At 41.2% G+C, this 17,384-nt stretch overlaps 1 pseudogene; it reads left to right on the top strand.

Annotated features, from left to right (window-relative positions):
- Positions 1-8,944: 8,944 nt before the first annotated feature.
- On the top strand, positions 8,945-9,074 carry LOC144756969 (U11 spliceosomal RNA; annotated as a pseudogene).
- Positions 9,075-17,384: the final 8,310 nt, after the last annotated feature.

Genomic DNA, 17,384 nt, shown 5'->3' on the forward strand with positions numbered 1-17,384 from the left:
AGTAGCAAAACTATTGCTCAGAGAAATCATCCCAAGGTACGGTTTTCCAGTCACTATTGAGAGTGATGGAGGAAGCCATTTTGATAACAAACTGATGAAGTTAATTTGTGAAGCTTTGAGCATTGAGCAGAAAATACACTGTGCATACAGACCAGAGGCATCAGGTGTAGTTGAACAAATAAATGGAACAATCAAAAACAGAATTGGAAAAATGTGTCTTGAAACAGGTATTAAGTGGACAGATGCTCTTCCACTTGTTTTGATGTCATTAAGAAGTACACCAGATAAAAAGACAGGTTTGAGTCCTCATGAAATTTTAATGGGAAGAGTTATGAGGCAAGCTTTTGTACCTGTAGGTAAACTGTTGAGCATAAATGACAGTGCAATTTTGGATTACTGTAAAAGGTTATCTGATATGGTAACTTCTGTGTCTAATCAGGTGGGAACTGAAGCTCAATCAAATGAAAAAGTTTTGACTCATGATCTGAGACCTGGCGATTGGGTCAGAACGAAAGTACATCGGAGAAGGAATTGCCTAGCTCCTAGATGGCAGAAACCTAGGCAAATAATCTTGATCACTACTAATGCTGTAAAGTGCAGAGGATTGAAACGTTGGATACATCCTAGTCATACTATTCCAGTACCAACTCCTGAGAGTTCTGATGTTGAAAGTGATACCACAGATGATTCTGATTCTGAAGCAGAAGACAGAACAGAAGGTGAAGTAATTCCAGATTCTGAAGATCGACAAGAAAGTCGACATCTGGAAACTGTGTCAGTGAATGGAAATCTGACAAGAAAAGACTTAGAAATCATTGAAATAGATTCTGAAGGTGAAGAGAATCTGTTAAAAGGAAAGATAACTGAGGATTCGGTTGTCTCTATTGAAGACAAAGAAGCTGAACCAAAAGAAGTTTCAGACCAGGAGAGTATCGAAAGGCAGAGAACAAACTCTGAAGTAAGGAACAAAAATCCGAAATCTGGGAAGTTAGAGGTAATTGAGGAAGAGGAGGAGAACGAATTACCGAGTACCAGTGATGGAAGACAAAGTGAAGTTCCTGAAGGAGTGAAATTGCCGAATAGAGAAGTTCCTGAGTCAATTGAAATTTCAGACTACGAAACTGAAGAAAGTGACGTGGAAGGTGAAAGTGAAAAGAGAAAGAAAAGGACTTGGAAGTCAGAATCAAATAATTCTGAACCAAAGAAGAAGTACGTAAGAAAAGCAGACTACTGGCCTGGTGGAAGATTGAGAGTCAGATTGATCAAAAAGCCAATAGAACAAGTTGAAGAAATAAGTAGTCAAAAGAGTCCTGGAAAAGAAGTTGGAGTTGGAAGAAAAATTGAAGTGATATCGAGAAAAGGGAAGAGAATAATAAGACCAAACCAGAAATACAAGTCTCCTGAGTGGACTTACTTAGTAATTCCACCTGTTATTGACATATATGATAGTAGTGAAGAAGAAAACGAAATCCAAGAAATTAGTGACAATGATTGAAGTACAGAAATATTAAATTGGCAAAAGGCTGAAGAAATCTTGTTAGTTGACACAAGGTCGAAGAAAAACTGTTTTTAGTCGAAAGAAACTTATGTATGACATAAGGTCGAAGAAATCTTGTTTAGGGTTTTAAGAGAAAGAAAAATATATTTTAAAAGGGGGGTGTAAATATAAATTTAGAAATTTTTAAAATTTATTTTTATTTCTGAGGCTAAAATTGCTAAAATTAACCAAAAATGCCTTATGTTAAGGAGAACACTTCAAGATGTTCTGTTTTTAAAAGATGCTGTAAGATGACTCTGGTGTGTCTGCTCATTTTAGTTCTGCTCTGGTTGGTACTAGCTGTGATTATCCCTTTAGAAATGAATAGAGAATTACACAAAGTTAACATAACAAGCAAAGCTCTGGTTAGCCAAACTAAACATAGTACATCTGCAAAAGTTATTGATCATCAGCCTAACATTCATCAAGATAAATCAATAGGTGATTTTTCAAGTAATACATTCACAAAGCTTTTGAGTGAATATGTCAAGGTAATGGATGCAAAAGACTGCTATGTCTGTGTTAAGTTACCTGCTTCTGTTTCTGAGGGAGTAACATATAATATGCTTCCTCTCACTTATGCTGTAACATGTAGTGTATTAACTAGTTTATTTTATCAAACTGGTCGTTTAGAATATTACTATTCAAATTATGATGAAATTTTTGCTAACGTTAAGATTGATAATGCTTTAAATAAGCATAAGAAAGCAAAACAAATGAGAGAATATTTCCTTGTTACTAACGAACTCACTTACGAGTATGCTTACAAGAATAATCTAACATGTAAATTAAGTGCTGAAGGAAAGAAATTTTTGAATATGGTTGAGGAGAGAAGAGCAATTTATAAGAGAAATGAATTAGTCAAGCAGACTAAGTCAGCCTTCTGGCAAAAAGAGGATGAGAAATTAAATGGCAAAATGCTTGAAAATATTGCAATTCACATAGACAAACCTGTTAGTGGAAAACTTTGCATTAGAAGAGATAACACACTTTTTGATAATTATTTTGTAGGTGCAAGTAACTGTGAAGATACTTATCAGATTATGGGAGGTTGGGGATTTAAAGGTGGAAAAGATCCTATCTTTCCTGGGATTTATTTTGTTTGTGGTGACAAAGCCTACTACAACCTTCCAGACCATTGGTATGGAACTTGTTATGTGGGAATTGTTTTTCCTAAAGTGTTTCATGTTGACAGAGATTCAGAAGGATTGTTTAAAATTCATAATTATGTAAATAGAGCTAAAAGAGAAACTTTTACCGAAGTTCTGGGAGATATTTTTCAAGCTGTAATACCTTTTGTTGGTATAACCCTAAATGCAGGGAGAATCAGAAAATTGTCTACTATAGTTGATAGATTATCAACTGACACTGCTGATGGATTTCAATTAGTGAATGTTGAAGTTATAGCAATTAGATCCATGGTAATTCAAGATCGTCTTGCTTTAGACATACTCCTAGCAAAAGAGGGAGGAGTCTGTGGCATTTTACATGTCCAACATTGCTGTACATATATACCTGATGAAAGTAAGAATATTGAAATGTATATTAAGAATATTACACAAATGCATTCAGAGATAATTCCTTTAGAAGAAGAAGATTTTACAGGGAAACTTTCAAAAAGGTTTCAAGCAATTAAAAACTGGTTTCATAATATCGGAAGTTCAATTCTTGGCAAGATTCTGGCACCTTTGATTGTAATAGTATTCATTTTTATTTTGACCAAATTAGGTTGTTTGTTACATAAAAGAAAGAAACAGTTGAAAGAAAAGAAAAGAATCTATAAACTCAGAAAAGAAGAAGAAAGGGAGATCGAATTACAGGAGTTACATAGAGAGCGTCATGTTAATTGCAAAGATTATGCAGAAACAGACTTTTAGGTTTACTGATACAAATGAATTTGAATCGATTTCTTATAAATTTAATTTACCAAAATTTTGAGTGCTGGTGTGGTGATTTGTTAATCACCAGATGAGGGAGTTGATGGAGCGAGATAGAAAACAAAATTTTGTTTAAACTCGCGAAGTCACATTTCCATAACATGAATAAAATTATTAATGATTTGTGATATGTCGTGCTAATACAACTTAGATTAAACTTTACACGTGGGGGGACTAACATGTGTGCTCATAAACGTGCATAAATGTTGCATCTTTTTGTTCGTGCAAAATAATAAAATAATTTATTGTTTTCGTTTTTGTCATTACTAATTGCTGCAAACTTAAAAGAAGCATGTGCTTGTTTTGCTTTTCCTTGTCTGTGTGATGTCATTTCTACTATTCTAGGTGCATATGGGTCTCATGGAAAAACGGAGACTGGTAGATATAAACGCTGCTTTATTTGTTTGCAATGGCTAGGTAACATTTTGATTAATCGGGTGGGTTAATTAATTAGTAAACCATGGGGTGGATACAGAATCTACTTTATTTCTTACATTAATACTTTTCTTGTGTTTGTTTTATACTAGAAAACATAAGTTGCCTGCTTTTGGGCCTAGTCATTTGAACCGCAGAAAAAGAGCTGACATATAATTCTGCAGAAAGTCACGAGACGCCCATTCTGAATTAAAACGTTTATTGAAGCTGCATTCACAAAGCAAAAACTGATGAGCTGACATCATTCTGTCGGACATGGCCAAGGTCGAAAGTGAACATTTTGTCAGTCCTTAACTTGGCATCCGCGGAAGTTGTATTGAAAGTCTATGGACGCTGCGAGAATGACTTAATACATTTGTTGCAATCTCAGGAAGCTTCTGGCTTCACGTGGAAGAGACAATGGTCCTTATGAGACATGATTTTATGGAACTTTTTGAGAAACGGGTGACATGTCACTTGTCACTCTCAGCCAATGGGACGTCGAGGATTTCTGAAAACTTTCCTTTGCTAGTTTAGTTAGCGTAGAAAGGTATAAAAAGTCATGCCCTTAGGGTTGGGCTGGCTGCTGCTTTCTGACTTTCCGATGAGGGTGATGTGCTGCTGGACTTTGCGTGGAGCACGTAAGAATCCTCAAAGAACTTTACTTTAATTTCTATCTATTTAGCTCAGTTAGGGAATTAGGTTTTAGAAATGCTAAACTTTATATATTTTCTTTAAAATTGTTTCATTTGCTTAATTAGTAATTTTCTCATATTTCATTATAATCATGCTTGCATTATTGCTAATAAATTTCATTCATAAAACTTTCAACTTATATACCATAATTTAGTAAATCAAATCTTACTTTTGACAAACAAGCTGGTCTTGGTTATTCAGAAGTGTAGGTTACTATTAGCTAGATCACGTCGCCTATGGTGGTCATTTAAATGGTTGGGTTTTATTCTAATGACAATATTCTTTCTGCAAATGTATAAATATGTATATAGTTTGTAGATAATGTGTATATAGATTTATTCTGACCACCTGATTCAGTAGGCCCAAAATATATCAGGTTTATAAATGGGTCCATATTTAGTTTAGAATTTTGTATATAGGTTATGAAGTTGGGTAGCATAGTTTATGATATATTTTCTATAGCCCGCTGGATCACAGGCAACCGCTGAAGCGTGGGAAGGACTACATTTCCCAGTGGCCTCGGCGCAACGTCTGAGGTCAGACGCCGCATCACACGTGATGCGCAAGCAGAGAAATAGCGAGGCAGCGGGGATAGATGCTGCCGATTATTTTGCTGTAACCTGGATTACCGCTGGCCTTATTCCTGTCTGTTCCTGGTCAGGTAAGGGTGCACTGTTTCCTACTACCCATTTGGAGTCCTTGAAGCCTATTCTCTACTTTCTTTGATCTTCGAGGCTGAAGTGCATTTGAAGATAATTCTCCCTACGTTGGAGGAGCTCTTGCTATTTCCTTGCAAAGAGCTCTTGCAAGGGAGACATTATCTTTTGATACCGTTTGTTGATTGCTACATTTGTGGATTAGTAGTGAACTATTGCTTATTTCCCCTACGTTGCCAAACTCTTCCCTGTACCCGTCCACAGAGTTCATGTGAGGGGGAATCTAGCACTCTCATACATTCAAGTTATAGGGATTGTCCTATTACAAGTAATTTATGAGAAAGGCTGATTGATGTGGAGAGGGACGTAACTCTTCCAGTACTATGTTCATTTACAGCAGCTTTGGATACTATTACCCTACGAGATTCAGTGCCTACTCTTATTTAATTCCGGTTTCATTTCGCTGTGATTACTGTTCTATTTTCCTTGGTGAGGATTGCCACCGCTCATCAATTCTGTTTGCCCTTTACTTTTGTCCTCCAACACGGGTGTTACAGACAGAGTGTCTTCTGAGCAACCTTGTTTACCTCAGAACTCCAAGGTAGAAACTTTTGGGCATGGGATGTTAGTCGTTCATCATCAAAAGAATAGGTTTTTATCTGATTAAACTAATTCTGTCTTACAGCATATGTATGGAGATTAGAGGTTACAAGCTCAGCACCCCTGTCAACCAGCAATCGTATTTTTCTTTACAGGTTAATGGAAGTATGGGCATGAAGGGAGATTAGAAGAAGGAAGGGTATAGATTAAGGTAGTAATTACTTCTCTTTTGTGTCTTAATACAGGTCTCCCTCCCTGCTGTCCCCATCCTTCCCTTTCCCCACTTAACCACCCTTTAGTCTCTGTGTATACATATCCAGACTTGGGGCTGTAGAGAGGTGGACCCCTAAGAGCATTGGTTCGATCCTGAGGATACATTCATGCCTGGGACATTGTGTTGGGTGGGGGCTCTACACAGTGCAAATGGCCACGCCTTATAAGAGGCACCAGATGCAACAGGTGCTCGGCTGACACAAGTACTGTAAATGCAGCCGTGAAAACTGCTTAAAATGCCACCGCTGCAAGGTCAGGTGTCACCAAGCTTCCCGATGAAGTGTGTTGCGAAGTACTGACTGGTAGGGCATCTTATGCTACAAGTTGTGTAAGTGCCTGGAGCAGTGCCCTTGTACCCACTCTTGCAAGCACAGTCACGTACTCATGCTGCAGGTTGGTGTGAGTGCTCCTCCTGCAAGAACCCTGACACTTAACGTAACAGGTGAGGTTGCTGTGAGTACTGGAGGCAGGCATTCTCTGGGGTTTGGGGGCGCTCCTTGGTAATTTTAGGGCACACACCCCTCAGTGTGCAAGACATAGAGGAAGTGCAGCTGCTGAAAATGACTGAGGTAGGAGACTGTTGCTGCAAAATCTCCGATAATGCAGTTTGCATTTGTGGTAAATTGTGGAACTGTAAGCCCCTCTGGTCCTTGCAGTGTAGTTTGCCTTAATTGCTTCATCTGCAACTCACGAAGGCTACTACTTTATCCTCTCCATCCTTCGGTGGCACCAAAGCGCCCAGACACCATAATTGCCCACAGTGTGTTTCAACAAAGTACCTACTGCAGTAAGTGCCATTATGAACAGGGTGTCGATGCATCCGCCCACACATGTACCAGGAGTAAATTCCCGTAAATGCTGACACCATAAACCCCGGCTACCCCCGGCACGAGAGCGTGAGATGTCCAGGGGAACGAGGAGTGCTGACTTTAATAAGTGACCCGACATTATGGCTTCCCCAAGTGCCATGAGGAGTCGCAGAATGCGTAAAGTTCCACGAGTGCAAGGTGCGGTAAATGCTCTGACCCGGTCACTGTCCCTGGGTGTGTAAGGTGGGTGTTGCTTTACGTGCACCTTGTGCATGCGCTCCGATACTGTATTTATCGCAGAGGGGTTGCAGCCTGCACAATGATGTAAATGCCCTAGGAGCAGGGCAAGTCAAGCACCCACCACAAGGTTCTGCAACTGCTCCAATACTATATTTGCCCTGGGGACCTCAAATGACAGGGCTTCATGTTGACGTAAATGTCTGTGGTGCAGAGCGAAGCAAGTACTCAATACAGGATCTTCAAGTGCTCCAGTACAATATTTAACCCCCAAGTTGAGGTGGGGTCAGGGCATATGTTCAAGGGGATGCAGTTGGACGTACATGGCTCTTGTACTTGTTGCCAATAAGTATCCCTGGTGCTGTCATATGTTGTAACTGTCACAGTGTGAGGGGTGTAACTAGTGAATGCCAAAGCCCCAGGAACAGTTAAAAGCTGAATTTCAATAAATATGCCTAGTGCCATAAGTGCCTCAAGATGCTAGATGAGATCAATTCCTCCGTCTAGAATTCCTGTTGTATTTGTAAGTGTCATAGATGCAGGCAACATCTGCAGTGTAAATGTGCGTAATTCAGGTGATGTGATTTCTCTCTGCGCAAGGTGTAGTTAGTATGTCTGATGCTGGCAGGGGTAAGGGCACTTGGTGCATTTTCAAAAGTGTCCCTGTGCATTTTGAGGTAAGTGCAGGTTGAGACTAATCTCGCTCCTCCCGGAGCAGGGAATAAGCGTTCCCACGAGTGGGACCCTTGGAACCCCTCTCCCTAACTCACCGGCACGGGCGAGTTGTCCGTTCAGCTGGCTCCCCATGCCTCCACTCCGCTCTGTGCGGTTCGCAACCCGCTCTGTCTCTGCACTAGCTCCGCGCAGCGCTCAGCAAATACAACGGAATTCGTTGTAATAACATACAACCATCAACGGGAAACGGCCACTACAACGCGGCCGTTTCCACAAAAACATTAACCACGCATGCATTACAACGCATGCGTGGTTACCACGAAAGCCTTTACCACGCATACCTTTACTACGAGGTACGTAGTAAAGGCATGTGTGGTAAATGCTAACATTAAGAAAAAGGGAGTTTGTGGGGTCTCCCCTCCAAAGAAAAAAAAAACTCACCTAAAGTCACTCTGCGTCGTTTAAGAGGAAACGGAAAGAAACCTGCTTCCTCTTAACGACGTATGACGTCACCCCGAACAATTAGAGGAAAAGGTTGTTCGTTGAAATAGCATTCCGTGGTAACGCATGCGTGGTAAAGGCATGCGTTGCAACGGAATTCGTTGTAATAACATACAACCCAAATCAACAGACCGTGACGTCAGCGCCTTGCGCCCGGGCAGCCAAGGACGGTAGCTCATGCGCCGCCGCTGTGAGAGAAATCAGAAGCCGGGTCCGCGAGATGGTCGGGCTTCTACAGGACAGTACACCGGGGTCAGTGCTTTTCCAGCACAGTCACACTAAGAGTGAGCATTACACCCTGTTTCTGTGCTTCCCTGGCAGGTAACATGCTTAGCCCTGTAGTCGTGGGTCTGTGTATGCCCAGTCCACACGTATAGTTTACACTGATTGCGCATGACAATTCAGTCAGCCCAGCCCTGGCCCCTGTCCACCTGTTGCCCCACCCTCAGGCTAAAGACCACACAGCTGAGCCGTGCACAGGCTCAGCATGCAGATCTTCCCTAAAACGCATATGGTGTGGTATTTAAGTGACATATCTCCTCTCACTACAAGACATAGAACTAGCCACCTGGCGCAGTGTTATACTAAGTACATTTGGCTAAAAAGGCTAAAAAGGGTTTCTGCCATGAGTGGCACACAGGGTGCTTCGGGGTAACTTTGAGCTTCTTGAGCGGAATCGATATAAAAAAATATCGGAAAATTAATTTTTGTTACCGGGGCTCCTGGTGCATGCGCCTTGTAATATATTAGCAAGCATTGAGCGACGGGTAACTTTAAAACTAGGTCCCAGAGTTCAGACGGACCCTGTCTCATAGCTACCAAGGTTTCAGACTGATATGTGTGACATTTACATAATTTCTGTATAATTATGATTGACATTTCAAGGACTAGTATGAGTGACTCTTTCTACCGAGCAAAATCAAGCAATGTAGAAGAGGAAAACATAAAAATATCAGAAATGACACCCATTTGAGAAATTTAAAACTCTAAGGGGATCTTAAAACAGCTGCAAAGCACCATAAATGGAAGGTAACTAACCTAGTGCCCTTTTAACCTGATCGGACAGTGACCACATCAGGGCTCCGGAGAGTGAGGCTGGGGCATATGTACATTACAGCCAGCCAGGGCGCTGTTGTGTGTAAAACGGTATGTCCCCTTATGACGGAATCCAAACACATGGCAGATGCTGACAGACCAAAAGAGAACTGGTTAAAGTTTGACGGTGTACAGTCAAAATATCAAATTTTTAATATCGAGGAGCAATAATATCGAGTAAAAAATATAAAATAGACATAATATCGACTAGACAGAATATAGACTACCAGAATATCGAATAGAATAGTATTAATATCGACTAGAATAGCTTTAATATCGATTCAAAAATATGGAATGGACAAAATATCGAATGGACAGAATATAGATAACAAAAATATCGAATTTTAGGTAAGTTAATATTATTTTTAATTTTTGTGTAATATAATTCTGTAGCGGGTTGTGCGTTTATAGGGGAATAGGGTGGGAAGTAATTTAATTATAATTAATTAAATATGTTATTTAATTTATTGGTATTTGTTTTGAATTAATTGTTAATTATTATTAATTGGTAATTAATTAAAATATAATTGGTAATTATTTTTAATTGATTAATTGTTAAATATGTTAATGTTAGTAATTTATTTTCTGTAGTGGGTTGTGGGTTTATAGGAGAATAGGGTGGGAAGTAATTTAATTATAATTAATTAAATATGTTAATTTATTTATTGGTATATAATTTGAATTATTTGGTAATTAATTGGTAATTAATTAAAATATAATTGGTAAATAATTTTTATTGGTTAATTGATAAATATGTTATTTTTTGTAATTTATTTTCTGTAGCGGGTTGTGGGTTTAGAGGGGAATAGAGTGGGAAGTAATTTAAATATAATTAGTTAAATATGTTAATTTATTTATTGGTATTTATTTTGAGTTAATTGTTAATTCAATATTAATTGGTAATTAATTAAAATATAATTGTTCATTAATTTTAAATAATTGATTTATTGATAATTATGTTAATTTAATTAATTTATTTTCTGTAGTGGGTTGAGGGTTTATAGGGGAATAGGGTGGGAAGTAATTTAATTGTAAGTAATTACATTTTAATTTTTTTTATTTTTTGATCTAATTTTAAATTATTTTAATAATTTGTATTAGTTGGTAAGTATTAATTTTTATTTTTATTTATAATTGATTAATTAATATAATATATAAAAATGTTAATTATTTAAATTCATTTCTAATTTGTATTAATATATATGTTATTTTTATTTATATATGAAGTATTTACTTTCCCTACTGTTGCACTCACTGGAGTGGGAATAGTAATTTTTACCCTCCCACCATCCAACGCATTCCCTACTGTTGCACTCTCTTGAGTGGGAATAGTAATTTTTACCCCTACGCTATCCAACGCTTTCCCTACTGTTGCACTCACTGGAGTGGGAATAGTAATTTAAACCCCTACGCTATCCAACGCTTTCCCTACTATTGCACTCACTGGAGTGGAAATAGTAATTTTTACCCTACGCTATCCAACGCTTTCCCTACTGTTGCACTCTCTGGAGTGGGAATAGTAATTTGTAACCCTATGCTATCCAACGCTTTCCCTACTGTTGCACTCTCTGGAGTGGGTATTGCAATTTTTACCCCTACGCTATCCAACGCTTTCCCTACTGTTGCACTCAGTGGAGTGGGAATAGTAATTTTTACCCCTATGCTATCCAACGCTTTCCCTACTGTTGCACTCTCTGGAGTGGGAATAGTAATTTTTATCCTCCCACTATCCAACGCTTTCCCTACTGTTGCACTCTCTAGAGTGGGAATAATAATTTTTACCCCTATGCTATCCAGCGCTTTCCCTACTGTTGCACTCTCTGGAGTGGGAATAATAATTTTTAACCCTACGCTGGAGTGGGAATAGTAATTTAAACCCCTACAATATCCAACGCGTTCCCTACTGTTGCACTCTCTGGAGTGGAAATAGTAATTTTTACCCTACGCTATCCAACGCTTTCCCTACTGTTGCACTCTCTGGAGTGGGAATAGTAATTTGTAACCCTATGCTATCCAACGCTTTCCCTACTGTTGCACTCTCTGGAGTGGGTATTGCAATTTTTACCCCTACGCTATCCAACGCTTTCCCTACTGTTGCACTCAGTGGAGTGGGAATAGTAATTTTTACCCCTATGCTATCCAACGCTTTCCCTACTGTTGCACTCTCTGGAGTGGGAATAGTAATTTTTACCCTCCACTATCCAACGCTTTCCCTACTGTTGCACTCTCTAGAGTGGGAATAATAATTTTTAGCCCTATGCTATCCAGCGCTTTCCCTACTGTTGCACTCTCTGGAGTGGGAATAATAATTTTTAACCCTACGCTGGAGTGGGAATAGTAATTTAAACCCCTACAATATCCAACGCGTTCCCTACTGTTGCACTCTCTGGAGTGGAAATAGTAATTTTTACCTCTACGCTATCCAACGCTTTCCCTAGTGTTGCACTCACTGGAGTGGGAATAGTAATTTTTATCCTCCCACTATCCAACGCTTTCCCTACTGTTGCACTCTCTGGAGTGGGAATAGTAATTTTTACCCCTACGCTATCCAACGCTTTCCCTACTGTTGCACTCACTGGAGTGAGAATAGTAATTTAAACCCCTACGCTATCCAACGTTTTCCCTACTGTTGCACTCACTGGAGTGGAAATAGTAATTTTTACCCCTACGCTATCCAATGCTTTCCCTACTGTTGCACTCTCTGGAGTGGGAATAGTACATTTTTCCCCTACGCTATCCAACGCTTTCCCTACTGTTGCACTCTCTGGAGTGGGAATAGTCATTTTTACCCCTACGCTATCCAACGCTTTCCCTAGTGTTGCACTCACTGGAGTGGGAATAGTAATTTTACCCTCCCACTATTCAACGCTTTCCCTACTGTTGCACTCTCTGGAGTGGGAATAGTAATTTTTACCCCTACGCTATCCAACGCTTTCCCTAGTGTTGCACTCACTGGAGTGGGAATAGTAATTTTACCCTCCCACTATCCAACGCTTTCCCTACTGTTGCACTCTCTGGAGTGGGAATAGCAATTTTTGCCCCTACGCTATCCAATGCTTTCCCTACTGTTGCACTCACTGGAGTGGAAATAGTAATTTAATCCCCTACGCTATCCAACGTTTTCCCTACTATTGCACTCACTGGAGTGGAAATAGTAATTTTTACCCCTACGCTATCCAATGCTTTCCCTACTGTTGCACTCTCCGGAGTGGGAATAGTAATTTTTACCCCTACGCTATCCAAGGCTTTCCCTACTGTTGCACTCACTGAAGTGGTAATAGTAAATTTAACCCTCTCGCTATCCTACGGTAAAAATATTGTATATGTTTTGTTAATAATATGTATATATATATATATATATATATATATATATATATATATGTATTAAAATTATTTTTATTTTTTAAGTTACATTAATAATTTATTAATTTTAAGTTTATTTAAGTATTTTAAGTATGTTTAAATTAATTATATTTATTAATATATTAATTTTAAATTACTTTTAAGACATTTAAAAATTCGATATTTTGACTGTCTATATTTTTTACAATCGATATTTTGGGGTCGATATTTTTGTATTTACCTGTTTGTAGATAGGAAGTCGATATTCTGGCATTCTATATTTTCTCCACGATATTTTGGAAGGTCGCTATTTTGCTCCTCGATATTCTATAAGTGATCCAAGTTTGACACAGGCAACAAAAGGAGTGTGCAAGTTCACATCATCAGATGATCTGTGTTGTGCGTGCACTGTGGACAGTAGGTACAGCGCTGCCAGTCATACTAAAAGCCAGTCTGGAGATTCAAAGGGGCAGTCCAGCGTCTCTGCCATAAATCACATCTATCACCACAATCAGCCGCGGCCCGTGGAGGGAGTTCGGTGGGGCAGGGAGGTGGTGCGGGGGAGGGGAAGGGGTGGTGGTAAACAACGGAAGTTGGATAATTGTAGGTAAGTAAACAATTCAATAAGGAAAACGAATTTCGTAGCGCGCGCGCTGCATCGCATCTTGCGATGCAGGGTGCGCTACGAAATTCGTTTTATTTATTAAAAGTATTAACGTATTTAAAGGGTATAGATGTCCTTGCAGGTGAGAGAGATCACAGAGTTTATGACCTGTCACAATATGTCCAATAGCTGAAAAGAGATATGTGCCTTCAGTGTATGGGATAAGGCCCTGATTGTAACACAAGTCCATTTACATACAATGCAATAAAATATAGCATGCACTACATAGTTTTTGTGTTTGTATTTAACATCAATGACTTTTCAAATGATGTTGCTCAACGACACTAATGCATGTTACTATTTTCACTGGCTTCAGGATTGTGAATGGAGAAGCAGAGGAGCTAATTAAATATAAAACAGATCTTGCTTTAAATTAATTTAGGAAACATTCACTGTATGGGACTTATATTCGGGAAAAACACCAACCTTTCCCTTGCAAAGCTCGCTGTGAGCACATCTCAGTATGTACTTTCACAATATAAATGAAAAAGTTCTCTTACCAGGTGCGTCACACAGGCCCCCCCGCAGCCCATGCGGTGCGGGGGGCCCCTAGCTCCAAGGGGCCTCCTCGGCACTGAACTCTGGCCGGGAGAGCTCCCGATTGAGCCCGGAGGGGTCCCCCCTAAGTACCGTGCAGGGAGGCCCCCTCACTTTTCGTTACGCCACTGTCTCTTACCATCATGGGTCAAGCGCCTGCTGATGAGACCCTGGACACTTTTTGGCAGCAGGTTGGTTGCCAGACTCCCATAAAGCTTTTTAACCTTCTTATCCAATTCTTGCCTTCCGCTTTCGGCGCTCCATAATGGAGGGCAGCGAACGTGGTCTGCAAGGCTGGTTGCAGACAGACTCACTCAGGCCTTGAGTCACTGCAGACTGAATTCTATTTGCTCCCATTTGCGGTAATGCGGTTATATAGGGAATGAAGCGGTGAAGAGCAGTTAATAACAGGTGATAGCAGGGGGTGCCCGGGCTGGTGAGAGCGCCACGGTCATAATACTGTATAAGCCTGAATCAGACGTTGTGAGATACCATAGCAAGGTATGCCAGGATGTTCTACCACTCCATGTCAGTGCAGGGGTGACTTAAGTTGGTATTCCAGTGTTGCTCCGTGCGGTAAGAGGTGCAGCGGCGTGTGTGCACAAGGAACTGGCCAACCACTGTGTTAGGTGGCTGCCCATTCCCATTAAATGAATGTATTGGATTGTTAGGTGCATGTCTGGTTCCCGTTGCTTGTCATCTCAGCATCCCCAGCAATCGGATAATGAATTAATTGTGTGCAATAAAAGCTGCAAGATGGGAGGCCAGTCTCGGCTATGAGCTCCTCCATGGAGAGGAGTGCACGGTATCTGTACCTGTCCCCTAGGATGTGAAAGCCCCGCTTCGTGCCAGTGAAAGCCCCGCTTTGTGCCAGTGACCCAGCTCCTGCAGGGAGGTTGCTATGTTGCCCTGTGGTGTGTAAAGGAATGACAGCACCGGAACTTAAGGCATTACCGAGTGAGTGTGAAAATGCGGCCAGGGCATGATTCTGTGCAGCACTTCTCCGCTGCCCTGCCTCATACTAGCCAGCCGCTGCCGCCCAAAACAAACTCCCCGCCAGGCTGCGCTCCAACAGCAGGGAATGACATACGCAGCAATGACGTCAGGCTGCTGGGTGAGGCTTCCAGCAGACTGCTGCAACAAGCCTCAAGCTTGCTGGAGCAGCATGCTCAAACCAGGGGCGGCGCTGCGTCTGTGTATGTGTACGTGTAGTCAGGGCCGGCGCTAGGCATGGGCAGTGTGGGCAGCCGCCCAGGGCCTCGCGCTCAGGGGGCCTCGCGCCCCCGTGAAAGGTCACACGTTCACAGCTACAGGGCCCCCTGCCTCACCTGATCGCGCCCCCGTGAAAGACACACATTCACAGCTCACTACAGGGCCCCCTGCCTCGCCTGATCGCGCCCCCGTGAAAGGCACACATTCACAGCTCACTACAGGGCCCCCTGCCTCGCCTGATCGCGCCCCCGTGAAAGGCACACATTCACAGCTCGCTACAGGGCCCCCTGCCTCGCCTGATCGCGCCCCCGTGAAAGGCACACATTCACAGCTCACTACAGGGCCCCCTGCCTCACCTGATCACATTGCAGGTGGGGGAAGGTGCAAACGGATTGGGGGCGGCATAACAGCTGGGCCAGCAATTATGTTGGCTCACAATGTCAGGGGTGGGGCAGCGCCTCGGATAAGTACCGGCCATTCTAGGCTCTGTTTCTGCATTTTGTTTCCAGGCAACGGAGGCCCCTTTGTTTCTTGGCAGCACCAGCCGGACACAGGTAAGAGGAGGTGGGTGAAGGGAGGAGGGAGCAGCCAGATCAACTGGCGTTAAGTCATTTGTTATCCTTGACAGCAGGCATGGCTGTAATTTCCTTTTGTACAACAGGAAGAAAGGTCTCATCTTGCAGTTTGTTTCCGCGCATGTGGAATAAATGCCTGACATATTTAACAAGTCAAGAAGGTGGCACCCTGTTTACCCAGTAGCCCCACCATAAAAACGTTTATGTTGTAGATATCAACGTTTGCATTCTGAAACGTGTGTTTTGTTTTTGTATGTGTGCCAACAAATTCTGGCAAGCAAAAAGCTTTAATTTATAGAGAAATGTCTGGTTTAAGGAGTCCATACGGGTCGGGCAAAGCGCTTACGTTTCATAGGGCGAGACTTAAACCTCTTTCTACCCCATGAATTTGAAAAAAAATGTTACTTTATTTGTGAGGGCTTCACTTCAGAATGTGGAGATGGTCTCTGAATAGTTGCCACTCCCCCCTCCCAAAGTTCATACACACTCCTGCTCGCATCTGCTCGCTGTCCCACGGTTTTCCGCAAAGCCCTCAAGTTTCCCTAGTCAATGCGTTAAGTATCCCATCCACTCCAGATTTGTGCTCGGTATTACCGATTTAATGGCAAAGCCAACAGGTCTTGCATTTTGTGACTTATTTGTTATTGCCAATGGCTTTTAACCCGGCTCTACAGTGCAGCATAGCTAAAGAATATTAATAATAAAATTCCTATGACGGCTCCGTCATTTTGAATGTAGGTGCACCATGCTTTTGCACACCTACAAAATGACTCAGGAACATTTTTTTAATACTTTTATTTTGCAATCCGAGTTGGAACAGGGAGGGCATGGGTAATGGAAGGAGGAAAGCAAACATGCGAGAGAGAGAGAGAGGAACAGCGAGATGGGGAGAGAAGCACACGGCTGAAAAGCAACAAGGGAGGAGAAGAGCACAATTGTGAGTGCATCACAAAAGGATGAGGGAGAGAAGCAATTGGGATTGAAAGAGCAACATCGAGCATGACAGGGGAAGAGAAGCACACTAGGGAGACAGCTTGAAAACACATGCATTCTTTTGGAGGGCTTGAGAAAAAAGAAGAAAGAAATTCCTTAAAAGTAGAAGTGGAAGGGTAAAAGTAAATTGCATATGTTCCAGGGGAGTGATGCCTTTAGCAGAAGAAAGGCTAGGAAGATCACATTTTAGCATGTAGTGCTACACACAAGATACTGATTTGTCACAACAAGTTTACTTATTCAATATTGTCCTGTCAGAATGAACTCATTGGGCTCTTTACTGTGTAATTTTTCAGAGTTCAACTTAATGTATCCTGTTTTGTTCCTCCTTCAGATTCAGCTGTGAAATGTATGCTGTGTTTTCTTGACCCTCTGTTTCCTTTGAAATTTGGGAGCATGTCCACTCTCCATGCATTCAGAGGATCAACACCAACTACTCATTGAAGGAGCTGGTAAGTGTTACACTTGTGTTGTTGCCTTGTAATATTTCTTTGTTTGTGATGAATGAATAACAATAATGATAACCTGTTATATGTATATGTTTGTATTAGGATGGAGGCGAAAAGGCCAGATTCGACCAGTGACCTCCAGATGCGTACAGGACACGAAATGAAGATGGCAATTTCTTTCT

This window comes from Lissotriton helveticus, chromosome 5_1 (assembly GCF_964261635.1).
Source record: "Lissotriton helveticus chromosome 5_1, aLisHel1.1, whole genome shotgun sequence".
Classification (NCBI taxonomy): domain Eukaryota; kingdom Metazoa; phylum Chordata; class Amphibia; order Caudata; family Salamandridae; genus Lissotriton; species Lissotriton helveticus.